At 44.1% G+C, this 15,835-nt stretch overlaps 1 protein-coding gene across 2 annotated transcripts in view; it reads left to right on the plus strand.

Moving 5' to 3' along the window:
- Positions 1 to 15,835, plus strand: part of PTH2R (parathyroid hormone 2 receptor) — a 159,664-nt gene that overhangs the window by 13,782 nt on the left and 130,047 nt on the right. The window contains exon 1 of one of the 2 annotated variants that reach the window (XM_039493540.1): positions 13,674 to 13,876. The exons of the other annotated variant lie outside the window; for it this stretch is intronic. The gene's annotated coding sequence lies outside the window, so the exon portion shown is untranslated. Of the gene's footprint in view, positions 1 to 13,673; positions 13,877 to 15,835 lie in introns of those variants that run through there. 2 annotated transcript variants of the gene reach the window in all.

The following is a 15,835-nucleotide window of genomic DNA, read 5'->3' on the forward strand; positions in this document are numbered from 1 at the left end:
GCTTCCTTGGATCAGGGCCAATGTGAGTACGTTGGGCAGAATGTGGCCCAAAGAGTGCTCCTTGGAGTACAAGCTACAGGACCAGTTTCTGTGTTTCCATGGGGATAACATGAATTCCAGTAATCTCTTGGGAGGAGATGGACTGTTAGCTACCAGCATGCATCTTCGTGAATGAATTGCTTCTGGCGGTTCTAGCTGGAACGTCATAAGTATTCCTACAAAATAAATTAATTTTCAGTGACTCTTCACAAATGCTTACAGAGCAAGCCCATTTTGTACAATGGAGAACCATCCACAGATATAATAAATATAGCTTTAGACCAGGGGTAGGCAACCTATGGCATGTGTGCCGAAGGCGGCATGCGAGCTGATTTTCAGTGGCACTCACACTACCCAGGCCCTGGCCACCAGTCCGGGGGGCTCTGCATTTTAATGTAATTTTAAATGAAGAGTCTTAAACATTTTTAAAACCTTATTTACTTTACATACAACACTAGTTTAGTTCTATATTATAGACTTATAGAAAAAGACCTTCTAAAAATGTTAAAATGTATTACCGGCACGCGAAACCTTAAATTAGAGTGAACAAATGAAGACTCGGCACAACACTTCTGAAAGGTTGCCAACCCCTGCTTTAGACTATTAATCCAAAGGTGTAAACCAGAATAGTTGATGTGCCAAACAATGCATTTATAATGCAACTTATTTTTTGTAAAGTTGTGGGTATTGTTATGCCAGCAAAATCCCTTGTCATCCAACTTACAAATTTGTTCACTATCCCCTTAAACTTGCTAGAAGTAATTGTGTTAAATGGACAAAGAATCGTATTACACTTCTTTTCCTTGGTTACTTAAAAATAATTTTAGAATTTATTTTTTTTTAAAAATCAGCTAAAATATGGTGTTTGCTTTTTCTCTGTTGCTTTTTCATTATAATACTGTGCAGGAGACTATATTCTTATTTAATAAATAGAGTACTAAATATAGTACAACTACTTCTATCAGAACATTATAGGCCAAATTGCATTATCTTTATTTATGGTTGGTGGTATCTTAGAATCATAGAATCTCAGGGTTGGAAGGGACCTCAGGAGGTCATCTAGTCCAACCCCCTGCTCAAAGCAGGACCAAACCCAACTAAATCATCCCAGCCAGGGCTTTGTCAAGCCTGACCTTAAAAACCTCTAAGGAAGGAGATTCCACTACCTCCCTAGGTAACCCATTCCAGTTCTTCACCACCCTACTAGTGAAAAAGTTTTTCCTAATGTACATCCTAAACCTCCCCCTCTGCAACTTGAGACCATTACTCCTTGTTCTGTCATCTTCTACCACTGAGAACAGTCTAGATCCATCCTCTTTGGAACCCCCTTTCAGGTAGTTGAAAGCAGCTATCAAATCCTTTTTCACACAATGCACAGTCAACCTGTGGAACTCCTTGCGAGAGGGTGTTGTGAAGGCCAAGGCTATAACAAGGTTCAAAAAAGAACTAGATAAATTCATGGAAGATAGATCCGTCAATGGCTATTAGCCAGGATGGGCAAGGATGATGTCCCTAGCCTCTGTTTGCCAGAAACTGGGAATAGGCAACTAAGGATGGATCATTTGATTACCTGTTGTGTTCATTCCCTCTAGGGCACCTGGCATTGGCCACTGTTGCATCACAGGATACCTTGGTCTGACCCAATAGGGCCATTCTTATGTTCTTATGAGAAGCCTATGGCACTTATTTCTTTGATTTTTATTTATTTATTTATTTATTTATTTAACACTTTGAGCAATTTGTGCAGCCAGTTAATCCATTTTCACTTTTGTAGGTGGGTGCCCATAGTTAGGGTCCTGTCAGCCATACTAGAGAAGTCGCACTTTAAAAGTTTCTTCTGCTCTGAAAGAGCTCTCTGCTTTGAGAGATTTAAAATGAAAACTACAGCTGAAATTGATATAATCCCTCACGAGGAACTTCTAAAGTGTGCGCAGTGTAAACAGCTCAGCTCTAAAAGTAAATGGAGGCCGCAGAGATCACATATGGGGTGTCTGATTTTCAGTCCTAACCAATTTTCGCTAACTCTTGTGATGCAGCTCCACAACATTCTCCTAAGAAAGGTGCCGTGACCTCAGTCACCATAATTTTGAAAGCTCCATACACTGCAATGAGTCAATGTCCATCATAATGGTGCTGTACCGTGTGTTTGTTTTCATCTGTGGTAATGTGTAAATATGACCTCTGCAGTGCCCCTGTTCCACGGATCATCTAGGGAAAGTTATTCCATTAATGGCTGAATGGAGCAAAGAATTAGGCTGAAGGTTGCATAGTATTCTTCTGCTCTCAATGGAGGAGAACAGCCAGTGGTACAACCTACCTAGGTCTGGGTTAATAAAACATACTATTTCTCCTTATTGCCATGGATCCATTTGCTACGTGTTTGTACAGAGGGGCTTCAGTGTGATTGAGGCCTCTGTCTGCTGGAATAGATCTGTTTAATGAATGATTAATACTTAAGTAACGATGGAGATGTTCCCTTGGTCTTTAATGGGAGTTGGACTGAGCCTATAGGGTGAAATTAAATCCAGCAGCGGCCTTGTTCAGGCTCTCTTTGTGGGAGATAAATCTCACGTAAACCCTCAAAATTAGACTTAAGTGTGCGCAAGTCAAACCTCACCCCTATGCCGAGAGCTATCAAAAAACCTGTGTGTGCAATAAGCTATAGCATCCCTTCCCATGTAGCAAGGCCGTCACCACATTTTGTTGATCTGTAGCTTTACTGCCAAAAACTGAGTAAAAAGACCTTTTAAAAACAGAAGGAACTCTTCTTGTTAAGGTTATTCTAGTACCCAGTTCTTTTTCCTATAATCTGTGCCAAGACAGATTATATGTGGGAATAACTCCTTTTCTCCTCTGCATTGTGTTTGTCACCGCACTTCGTGTTGTGTTGGGGTCCATTATATGGCAGGTGTTTTTATAATGACATTTTGAACAGAATAATAATTTAGTTTTAAGGATTTATTTTTCAATCGAGCACCGGAATTTGCATAACTTGTAACATTTACACAATGCCATCTGACTCCATAGCAGATCATATTCACCAACCATGTGATAGCACTTGTATTACTTTATAACCTCTAGACTGTGTAGTTAGAAAGGTTACCCGCTGTTTGGAAAAGCACTTTAATTAATGCTGTACTGTAATTCTCGGTAATTTGTTCCTTTTTTGAAAACATACCATTACCTGCATATTTGAAGACATTTTAATTAAAAATATATGTTCTCCTACTTCCCGCAAAATGCCCTTTACATTGAATTTGGTAGTACTGTATTTCAATAACAGGCCTTTATGATGCAGTTCTGCTTAATCTCTTTTATTCAAAATGATTGCTGAAAATAGTTATTTTTCCACCTTAACTCAAAGTAATTTAAGGAAGTGGCACAAATATTGAAACACAAGAACTAGAAGAGCAGGTGTGACGAATTTGCTTAGCACCTGTTCATGACAAGCAGCAGACAACCAGTGCATTTACAGTTGAAGATGATAGGGTCCAAAATTCAAAAATGAGATGGCTGCTGATTGACCATAAGGTTCTGATTATTAACTCTGTTCTCCATTTTCAGCATGAGCTATTGGCCACTGCTATGATACTTTCTTGTGTACAGTATATTGTAAAAGAAAAGAGAATGCAGCAGAATAAATTTCTAGCAATGCTTTATACTTTAGTAGTGGCTTTCCAGTGGAAGATCTCAAAGCACTGTCTTACTCATGTGAATAGTTTGTCTCAAGATTAGGTCCTAACCAGTCTGATTTTATTTTGAGAGCATTGAGTGTTCTGACACTGTGTAGCTGTAAATAGCCCCTGGGCGTTCTTCAGTTTCATTCACATGGCATGGGGGCTTTCTCCAGGCCATATTTCTCACTGCAGTTCAAAACATGGGCCCTAATTCAGGAAAGCATCTGTCTAAATCCATTCCCATCCAGGACTGCACTCAAGCCTATGTAAATGCCTGGCCACATTGATGTTAATGGGAGTTTTGCCAGTGATCTCAGCAGAGCCAGTATTTCACCCTCTGGTAGATATGGCAATTTCCAGCAATATATTGGAAGGCTTTATTGCATCAAGCTTATGTATTATTGTGGGTTGGGATAGCATACAACTTGTCTAGGGGGTAGATGTGACAGATGGGACTGGGAGTTCAAAAGACTATACTGAAAACGTGCCAGACAAGTATGGACTTTTGGGACAATGCGTGTTAAGTGGATTTCCTGGGAAATACCTAGGAAGAGGTTAATGCAAATTCCCAATCTCAGGTTATGCAAACCCCCAGTCTTTTGAAGCTATGCCCTGAGGAGTGAGTCATTGTCTGCTGATTACTTGTTGTAGAGCAGTGGTTCTCAAAAAAAATTTTTTTTTTTTGTGGAACACTTGAAAATTGCTGAGGGTCTTGTCGGACCACTTAATGATCTTTCCAAATGTTGTTTGTACCGTTAGCTAACTATTGTAAAGCGCTTTGGATAAAAGTGCTATATAAAAAAAACCTTAATAATAATAGTTTTTTGGTTCTACAAATAAAAGCACACAACTCGTATTTTATTATCAGTAGTCTTACCTTTCTAATGCGATGGATGTGCTCTCTCTCCCCGACCATGGTAGTCCCTGAGCTGAGGCTGGGAAGGAGGGCTCTCTCTCCCCAGTGGCCGCACCCCTAGAGCTGGGGAAAGTCGCCTCTTTCTCTGGCTGCCACAGCCCTGCACGTCCAAAATTCCCCCCACGCCCTCTGCTCACTTCACTGCCCCCTCCCACTTACCCCCTATTCCCACCAAGGCCACCACCTCACCTTACATGTGTGTCTTCTCCAGGGTCCAGGCACCTAATTAGTGGAGCCATGCCTGCATGGAGCTTGTGGACCACTGGTGGTCCACAGACCACAATTTGAGAACCTCTGTTATATAGGCTAGAGCCAGGATCAAAGACCCAAGCTGTATGAAGAAACACCCAGCCTCTGATCTGCCCAGTCTCTGTTCTGGTTCTAAGAAAGATGAACTTGTAAACACTGGGAAGACCCAGTTATGGGTTTTGAAGGGCTAAAATATACCACAGCCCGCGGCTGGAGTTGGGGTGATTGCTAGTAAACTTTTTAGCACACATGTAGGCTCTTCTATTGTTTTACTATGTTTTCTCTGTAAAGGTCACTTTAAGAATAAATGTGCTTCCTTAGAAGGAGCAAGGTTTTAACTTGTTGTTGCAGGCATTATATGGGGCATAGCCCCCAGAGAAAGCAAAGTCCAGGCACTGGTCTCTTAGGCAGTCTGGCTTGCTGGGGATATCCCAGTGTAAGGCAAGGAGCTGTGCAGCCTTAAAATCCCCAGTCCAGAGGGAGTGAGACCAGAGTCTCCACCCAAGAGAAGTGATGTCTGGGAGCCAGAAGCCTAAAGTGAGTGCCCTTGATGGACCACGGAGGTGAAATACAGGGCTTGAAACTATGACACCATTTAGGTGCTTAACCTGAAGCATGTGCTTAAGAGATACCTTCAGAAGGGATAGTTTGGAGAATTATCGCTGCTGTTTCCTGACCATCTTGCTTGGCTTTCAAACCTTCTGCAAACCCCTTGGAGGGTACCATGAGGGCCTGGTTAATGGGGCAATAGGCGGTATTATAGCGAGGAAATTAAGATCTAATTATAAAAGGGAAATGTAGCCATTTCTCACTGTTGACTCAAGTTAGATTGCTATATTCTGTAATGTTATTAAACACTGTCTTGTGTAACACATTGTACTTAGCTGGAAAAACTACCACAAGGGTATGCTAAGAAATGCCCAGGAGCAGTGTGCAAACGTTGTCAATGCGTTAGTAGCATTCGTTGTTACTATGAGGGATATTATGCATGTGGGAGGAGTCTTTGCATGTAGTACCATGAGCCAGTGAATACTCAGGCCACATTCTTGTCAATAAAACATATTGCCATAATGGAATGGAACATCCATTTATCAATCCCAACACACAAAGAGGGAAATATCCCATTTCCAAATGTACATTCCATGCCCTTCCAGGCACACATTTAAGAATAAAGATTCAAACTTTCTTCTGGTAGAAATGCAGCACCGCTTTATTGACTTCAATGTAGTTGTGCCAAATTCTCTGCTGGTATAAATTGGTACTGTATCCAAATAACATGGTGAGAAACACAGAACTGGGATATTTGCCGTGTTAAATTGTACTGAAGTGTGTCATTTTTAAGGTAACTGAGCATTAGCTGAATATTAAGCATTCTCTCTCACTATATTTCATTATAGTAGGCAAAAGTATACCAGAGCTGCATACAGTAGTTAAATTTACCACTGTATTTATGGTACTTCCTCTTCTCACTCTACTGTAAACAACACAATGAACATCTGATTTTCAATGGTGAGGAGAGAATCTGGGGGGTGGGGAATAGCTTAATGTCAATAACAAAAACATCCTGGGAAAGACCATTTTTCATTTATTTGGATTTTCAAAAAAAGCAAGTGGGCCTACTTCCAACTCTAGGGACTTGTAAGAGTGATTTAAAAACAATGAGGAAAAAAACCCATCAGTATCCCCACAAAGTACAGCAAGAACTGAATAACTGTGTAGCATAAAGAAGATGAAAGGAATTCATGCTTTCCCCATATATACATCAACTGCCTTCTTAAACAGGAGGCTGGTAGCACTACCAACTGTTAGGTTAGTTTTTTGCTTGGTTGGTGTTCTCTTAGGCAACAGAGTTGACATTTCCCTTTTATCTTTACGAGGAGGCAGTTGTATTATTCCTCTTGATATCCCAGTTCTTATCTGCTCTTGCATATTTGTTCATCCTTCATCTTTAGGGATAATTCCAACCGGAAAGATTATAGTGGTAGTTTACATGTCTTCCTCCACTATCACAGAGAAGAGCATGGCACAGGGAGCTGTTCAGCACTGAAACCAGATAGCAGAAGTTGGTTTGTTCGACTATGAAGTATGATGTGTCTAAACACAGTCATATTTCAGATGCCAGTAGCATAATGGAAGATGAGAATCAGTGCTAACCAATAAGGAGCGACCTCTTCTGTTCATCACCTGAGATTATTCTGACACATACTTCTACTCAAAGAGTCCCAGGGGATGTAAACAATTTATGACTCATGCAGCTCGCAGCTGCAATGTATTTTGTGAAATCACTTACGGTATTAATAATGCAGAAGCAATTAGTCTTTGGAAATCAAGACTTTATGGATGCTGGGTACACTAGAAATAACTCTTGCAACATAATTCCCATGGGTCTAACAGTGCCGTTATGCAAGGTGGGATCGATACTGTAATGTAAGCAGGGTCTGAATGAGTTCTCCCCTGACAGCTAGCTGGGAGTGAGAGAGACTTCAGGAGCAAACTGTATTTACATGAGCACACCTACTCTGCTTAGATATCCAGCAGATCAACTTTGGCTGGTGTTGACAGGGCCGGCTCCAGGCACCAGCTCACCAAGCACGTGCTTGGGGCGGCACCTTGGGGCAGGGCGGCGCTTGGGGTTTTTTTGGTTCGTCGGGGCAGTGCTGGAGGTTTTTTTTTTTTTTATTTCGGTGGTGCGGCGCTGGGGGACGGGGGTTGGTGCGGCGCTCGGAGGGGGCTTGGGGCAGCGCGGTGCTCGGAGTCTGGGTGGGGGCACGGTGCGGCGCTCGGGGGGGCGTGGCCTTGGCACAGCGTGGTGCTCTGAGGGGGGGCGGGGCTTCGGGTGGCGTGGCGCTCTGAGGCGGCGGGGCGGCGCTCTTCTTTTTTGCTTGGGGTGGCAAAAAAATTAGAGCCGGCCCTGGGTGTTGGGTTCCAAATCACTTTATTACTGAAAGCAGGGGTAGTGAAATGCTGTTACCAGTGTTGTTGGCTTTATTGCATGAATAAAGGGGAGCAGAACTGTGGTTAACCTGTCTCAAATGAGGGGGTCACCCTCAGCTGAAAAGACCTCATTAAACCAGGGGGCTCGAATGCCAGAGCCCTGTGAGAGTAAGAGGGGTGGGGACAGGTGTCCTAGCCAGGAGCTGTGGACTCTCTAAGGGACCCCGGTCTGGTTTAAAGAAAGAGCTAAATAGGTTTCATTAGGTGCCTCTATGTTATGTTAAAATGATCAAATGTGAGCTGAAATCACTTGAGATGGGGCAGTGTTTCTGGCCAGCCTGCAAAGAGCTGAAAATAACCGAGACCGATATGCAGAGGTCACAGAAGAGAGGCAGATGGCAGCAAAAGGTGACTGACAGTCAGCCGGTGAATGAGAGGGTGGTGAGCAGAGCAAGTGGCTGACAAGGTGGCAAGGAACAGCAGCTGGTGGGGTGGCCCGCAGCGAGGAACAGCAGCTGGCGGAGCGGCCAGGTGGCGAGGAACAGCCACTGGCTGTCCAGTTCCCTGCCAGCACTACACTAGGGCTCATCGCTGAAACTGTTCCATTATCACTGATAAAAGCAACCGTGATTAGTACCAGACGCAGATGACTGGAAAACAGTCCGTTTCAGGTATGACTGTGGAGAGCATTGAAAAAGAGGAACTTTTCTGTGTGTTCCAAAGTCCATATCTATTTCTAAAGGGTTTCATTTCTGAGCATTTAAATACCTCATACAGCAGTCACCATTAAAAGCCAGCATTACCTCTGGGTGATACAGCAGTTGGACTATCTATCTATGTACTTATCAGGCTTCCACCACTGTCATGTTGGAGCCCCTCAATTTAATGTATTTACCCTTGTGATGGGATGCTTGTCCCACACAGGCCTGAGTAAGTAAAAAGGGCCTTAACCCTGTGACAGGCTGTACTTGGAGGAGAGTCGGGGCTAGGGTGACCAGATGTCCCGATTTTATAGGAACAGGCCCAATTTGGGGGTCTTTCTCTTATTACCCCCTGTCCTGATTTTTCACATTTGCTGTCTGGTCATCCTAGTCAGGGCTGGTAAGTTCCAGTGGATGATGAAGCCCAGCTCAGCAGGGACAGGCTGAGCTGGTATAAAACCAGGAAGTGGAGCACAAGGAGGGGGCTGCAGGAAGGAACTCTGCAGTTACTCCCTAGCGAGGAGTGGAGTTGACAAGAAATGAGGAGGCGGTTTCGGGAGATAAGTCCTGGGATCCTGCCTTGGACTGTAGACTCTGGCAAGAGCCTAAGAAGGGTGAAATACCCACAGGGAGCAGAGGAAGCTCTGATGGTAACCTAGAGGTGGGGTCAAAACTAGAGAGAAATGTAGGAAGCAGGCCAGGGAAACAGCAGTGGGGTCTGCGATTATGTAGACTGTGATTGCTAATTATATGGTCCCTGGGCTGGAACCGGGACAGGCCTGGATTCCCCTTCCAGCCACTGGCACAGTCTGGTCAGTGGAGCAGAAGACTGCCTGAGACAGTTGTCCAGAGGGACTCTGATACCCTGAAAGGGGAAAACTGTAGTGATCTGATCGGAGGGCCAGCCCACAAAGAGGCAGCAATGGGGTCTGTAGGGAGAGACCCCCGGGTGAAAAACTGAAGGAGGGGGCATCAGACTGATTAAGAGCTAATCCCTAGATGAGCCACAAGGAGGCACCACGGTAGTCAATAGCGAACTCCCCGGACAATCCTCACAACTAGAGTTGGCTGAATTTTTTCAGCAAATTGTAAATTTGCCAAAATATACATTTCTGGAGGCACCAAAACTATTCATGAATTCGGCCTGAATTTGGAAAATGGTTTGAGACCAAAAATTCTCCAAAACCTGAAGACAAAAAATGTTAAAAATTCCAAAATAATCAGTTTCAAAAAGTTGATTTGAAAAGACCCTTCTAAACTGGTTTTTATTTATTTCATCAAAAAAAACCATGGAAATAAATTAGTTGTGGTTAAAACAAATAGATTTTTTTTTTAGTTTGTCCAACAAATTATTCACTTGGCTCCACTTGCACAGTCCTGTGAGTGAATTAGAGCAATGCTATTACCCCCATTTTACAGATGGGGAACTGAGGACCAGAGAGACAGGGTTGTATTCAGGTGCCTAACTCCCACTGAAATCCCTAAGTGTCTTGCCCAAGATCTCACCAGACGTTTGTGGTGGAGCCAGAGTACAAGTTTCCCATGGCCCAGGCTACTGCTGTATGCACTAGACAATTCTCCTCCTCCTCCTCTACCTGATCTAGGTATAGTGGAAAACCAAGGTAGTGTCAGACACCTCTGTGGTAACAGGCAAATGTGGGCTAATGAATCAAATCCTTTGGCTTTCTTGACTAAAGAAGTTATGTAGCTCATTTACTGAGAGGTTTGATATGTGCTGAGTAGGTTTATCATGGTCATTCCTTTGCAATGCAAGGTCAGCTACAAAGTCAATTATCCCTCTTGGGTGAGTGCTATATGGTATCTGAACTACAAAAGAAGCACAAAGACTCTTTTGTGGATGGCAGAATCATAAGAAGACATTACACACCCATTTTTCTACAGTGGCTCAATCTTGCAATGCTGATGGATCACTCACATCTGGACATTCCATGGGAGTTCGGCATGCACATGAACAGTGGGAGCAGGCCCCAAACTGAGAATTAAGTGAAAAGGCCCGATGCTGCTTGGAGTTACACTTGTAAATCCAGAGCAGCTCCACGGAATGTGCAAAGCTTCTGACCAGAGCAGTGTAAAGCAGCGGGAGCAGGGCTGAGGACCTGATCCTGCATCTCCTATCACTGGTTATCCTTCTGGTCCATGGACTTGTATAGGGGAGATTGTCCTACATTGCCACAAATTGTTGTTTCTTCCTGCAGTGCTACAGATAGCTTTAGGGTCAAATTGAAAACTGTGGGATAGATCATCCCTTCCTGCAGAGAAACCTGACACAGAATATGCAGGTAGAGAGAAAAGGGATCTCGGAGTTTTCCTCTGAAGGGTGTTCAGTAAGTAGGACTGTAGGCAGACTCCTACCACACACAGCTTCAGGGAGTAGATGAGCGAGGGAAGTCCTGGTGCTGTGAATATGTGGCCCCTCTGTACTGGTTTGAACTCCCTGTCAACACAGCTCTTTCATGGGAGTCCTCGTATGGCTGTGCAGGGGGAGAAGTGATGGGAGTTTTAGGCAGCAAATCAAGTTTGAAGGAAATTGATCCAGTGCTTTTTATAAGTGCTTACAGCACAGTTTTTCTTACCCCATGCTTAAAGCTCTGTTACAATACAGTGGCTAGGAACACTGGCTGCACTCAGCAGTTGGTTAGCTCAGAGGTGGCCTAGCGCGAGGTGGCCTAAGGGGATTCTTGTGCAAAACAGAGAGGTTAGTGCTTGATTATTACAAACTCTTGAAATACCCACAGTGGGCCAAATCCTTGCCTCTACACGCAGCCCAAGTAAATGTGTACGGGGGAAACGCGAACAATGGCTGTAGAGGGACTCGGTACAGAATAGAGAGGTTTGGGGTACAGCCACTGCTCAGAAACCCTGCCATACAGGCACACTGCTATTTCAGCCTATAGGACGAGGCCTTGAGTCTGATTAGCATGGACACCAGGATAACGCCCCAGCCAGCCAGAGAAATGAATATGTGCAAAGATGGTTTATCCTTTGCCTCCCCTGTCCTCAGCTACACCAAGCCTCAGCTGAGGGAGGATCTAACCCTATTAAGCACACATCATTTATACACCGTTTCCATATATAAATAACGTTAGACATGCTTCCTGTTACACTACGGAGGAAGATAGAACGTGGTCTGATCTGGTGTCGCAATTCTTATCTGCTCTGGAATCTTGCTTCTGACAGCGGGCACCATTCTTTATTTATGTTGCAGTCATTTCTAAAGACCTCAGCTGAGATCAGGGACCCATTGTAGTCATTTCTGTGCAGCCGCATAGTAAGAGACAGTCCCTGCTCCACAAAACTTACTGTCTAAATAGGGCAGAGAGACCAAGGATGTGAGGAGAAAGGGAGGTGAAATGACTTGCCCAAGATCCCACCATAAATCTGTGGCAGAAGCAGTCCAGTGCTCTGTCCACTAGATCACACAGCCTGTCAGGTACCAGCTACTTCAGAGGAAGTTGCAAGAAACCCTTAAAGGAGTAACCGGCCAATTAGGGGAATTATCATACTAATATGCATCTATTTAGGAGCTGTCTTATACCCTGACTCATGAGGGTTTAAATTCATTATAAAAGTATTTTCCTGTCTAATCCAACTGTGGATAATCTCACTAAATACAAATCTATTCTTTTTATGACTCCTGCTAAGCTCTTGGTCTCAATACTACCTGGTGGCAATCAGTGCAGTGATTAAAAATCATTTCCTTTTTGTTAACTTTGTAAGTGTTGCCTTTCGTTGTCAGTGACTTTGGGGATGAATGTACAGGAGCTCCTGATTTACTGTCTCTGAATCAATCATAACTTCTAGCATATTCCCCCTTACTCATCTCCTCACTAGGATAATCAACTCTAATCAGTCCTCATATGGAAGTCTCACTAGGACTTTCGCCTCTTTGTTCTTCATCTCTGAATCCCCTTCATTTCTTCCATCTCTTTCTCAACACTCAGCAATTAAAGTACCTTACCAAAAATTATACTGTCCAATGATAAATGTATGAATTGGTTTACCACTTGAGTATCCCTTTAAATAAATTATTTAGGTACTGAAAGTATTAAAAAACAAAGCTAAGGTAATTATGTTGTGAAGAAATATCCATTTCTGTATATTTAATAATAATGGGTCAAATTCTGCCACTTTTACTCATGTTGAGTAGCGCCCTACTCTACAAGTAGTCCCACTGCTTCCTCCAAAATTTCATCTGGTGGTTCATACTTATTGGCATTAATACCTTCCATTCAATATATTTTTATCCATGCCGTTCACTAATATATACTGGTCTTATCTCTCTCCCTTGCTCTCTAATTCACATCACATATTAATATGTGTTAAGCACACTTAATATCATTTTGTGTGTATATATATTTCTAGCAGTTATGTGGCCTAACCTGGCCTATGTCTTTCTTTCTATAACCCTGTTCATCTAAACTGTGTATCCAATAACATACTGCAAAACTGTAGTCAGCCTTGGCATTGAAAAACAGGCACTGTCAAAGGCAAAATACATTCAAGTTCTGCCTCTGTGCAAGCTGGGGAGTGACCAGTACCTGGAAAGTGACCAGTACCTGGAATGCTAGTGTCCAGAACAAAGATAAAGAAGATACAGAACAATAAGTTAAGGAACTGGGATGAACTGGTGGGTTGGATTTTAGTGACATGTAAAGACTTTTGCAAGTTGTAAAATCATCCTATAAATAGTCCTACCTGAAATGTGTAACTCTGGGAACACGTCTTCTGTGTAGGGTGAACTTAACCAGACAGATTCCTGGAAACTGGTCTCATACTGAACCTTTTTTCCTGAACTATACTACTATTGACTATTAGCAATCAAACTGACTGATATTGGTCATTTGGTCTCATAAGGAAACATAGTGTGGTTAAGCAATTAATTGAGTGTGCAATTTACCAGCAATGCTGGGATGTGTGTGACAAGCCCGGGCAGCAGATTGCATCTTACTGTAGTTTCTGCATTGCAGCTTACTGTTCTCATTGCTGCAGCTGGGATGGCTTGGCTGACACCCTGGGTACTGAATGGAGACCTCTGGAGCTAGAAGCATAGGCTGATACAGCTTGAACTAAAGCTCTCTAGTTGCCATGGTAACAAACGTATATCCTCTGTGGATCGGGGGACCTGTAATACGCACTGACCACCGAGTTACCCAGGGTCATCAAACAATATCAACATCACTTGGTACATGGTGATTTGGGTCACTATCTTTGCCTGTGGACTGGGCCTTTCTTCCTGCACATGACAAGCTGGTAGAGGTGCTTCCTCGTATTGCAGAACATCTTTCATCTTGGATTGAGACACTAAACCTCTCTCACCACAGCTGCTTCCAGGGTTTTGGGTGAGTTTCCCTCTGAATCCTTAAACTCTTAGATGGCATAAGAAAGTTAACTTTGGCCACAAGTACTACGTTAGTGGTGCCCAGTCTTTCTCTGTTCCAAATATAGGGGAATACCGTGAGACCTCAGATACAGCTGGAGATAACTTTTAACTTTCTAATGGCAACTGCTATGTCGGTCAAACTTCAATGCCATTGAAATGAGTTAATTATTTTCCTGCAATGTTAAATTAGTAATCATGTGCATCCCATGGGCCAGGTGATGCCTAGTCCTGCAGGTATGTGCAAAGAGGTGAGAGGCGGGAGCTTTCATATCATTACCTCTTAGTCAAGGGCCAGGAGAGAGCTCACTGGGAGAGCTCACTGAAGATCCAAGGGAAAAGGACAAGAAAACATATTATTAGTATAAAATGTAAAAGGAAAAAATGGCCAAAATACAAAAATAAATCACTAAGACCCACTTTAAATCCATTATCTAGGAACATAGGAATGGCCAGACTGCCTCAGACCAAAGTCCATCCAGTCCAGTATCCTGTCTCTGACAATGGCCAGCTGCTTCAGTAGCCAGTTATGGGAAAACCTGCCCATAGAGAAATTTTCTTCCTAGCCCCTTCAGTTAGAGGTTGGCCTGAAGCATGATGTTTAAAATCAGCATTGATTTCAATAGTTTCTTTGAATTCATGCTGGTATAAACGAAAGCAATGTTTGTCCCCATAGTTTCTTAACCACTTTTTTCCCTTCTAGGTTACCCAGTCATTTTTACATCCTGAATGTACTGAATGTTAATACCTGAAACCTTATCAATGAGAACTCTGTGGCACTGATACAATATGGTCACACTTCACACCATGCTCAGGGCTGGTGCAAAGAAGTTTTGTGCCACCTCCCCCACCCAGCTATGCCCGCCCCCTCCCCCCCGCGGCAGCTAACCCAGCCCCCCACCGGGGGAGCCCACCAGTCCCCCTGCCCGGGAGCCCCCGCAGCAGCTACCCCCGCAGCTAACCCCACCAGGAGAGCCCCCGCGGAAGCTAACCCCGCCCGGGGAGCCCGCCTCCATGGCAGCTAACCCCACCTGGGGAGCCCCCCTGAGGCAGCTAACCCTGCCTGGGGAGACACCCCCCAACCCCCCCGGAAGCTAACCCTGCCCAGGGAGCCCGTCCCAGCTCACCTCGGCTCCGCCTCCTCCGCTGAGCACACTGGCGTCTCTCTAATTCTTCTCCCCTCCCAGGCTTGCTGTGCCAATTGGAGGAGACTTAGAGCGGGGGCTGTGTGCTCAGCGGAGGAGGCAGAGTGGAGGTGATATGGGGCAGGGAGCGGTTCCCCTGTGCTCTCACCCCCCCGGTCCTGCGGGCAGCCCTCCTCCCCCCCCGCCCCAGCTCACCTCCACTCCACCTCCTCGCCTGAGGGGACTCTTAGGCGCCCCCAACCACTAGGGGCCCTAGGCGGCTGCCTAGTTTGCCTATATGGTTGCACCGGCCCTGACCATGCTGTAAATGTAATGTGCACCCATATTAACCTGCCAGGGCATTGTCAAGTGGCCAGAGCATAAATGAGAATCAGGCCCTACATGATTCATGAAAATCCTGATCAAGTTCCTCAGTAATGGGTAATGCTGTTTGGTGTATGTGCTATAGTGTGTCTATATTATTCATTTAATATTCTGCACAGAATTTGTGGAAGGGATTCAACAGAGTCTCTTTGCTATTATTCTACAGTCCCCCGATGACATTTGCATTAATCCTCTATTTTTAAACGAGATGCCAACCCATCACTCTGGCGTCATCCAACTGAAAAAAGAGTGTAGCCTACCAGGTTGCAGCATTGTTTTACATTGTGTTTTTACTGCTGTCCATGTTGATGGATGGTCCCAGTCATTTTTTTTTTTAAATGCAGGTTGTGACTCCATCTGTCCTTGAGACAAAGATACTCACTGATCTAGGAAGCAGTCGTAGATACCATGGG

The sequence above is a fragment of the Mauremys reevesii genome, linkage group 11 (genome assembly GCF_016161935.1).
Source record: "Mauremys reevesii isolate NIE-2019 linkage group 11, ASM1616193v1, whole genome shotgun sequence".
NCBI classification, from domain to species: domain Eukaryota; kingdom Metazoa; phylum Chordata; order Testudines; family Geoemydidae; genus Mauremys; species Mauremys reevesii.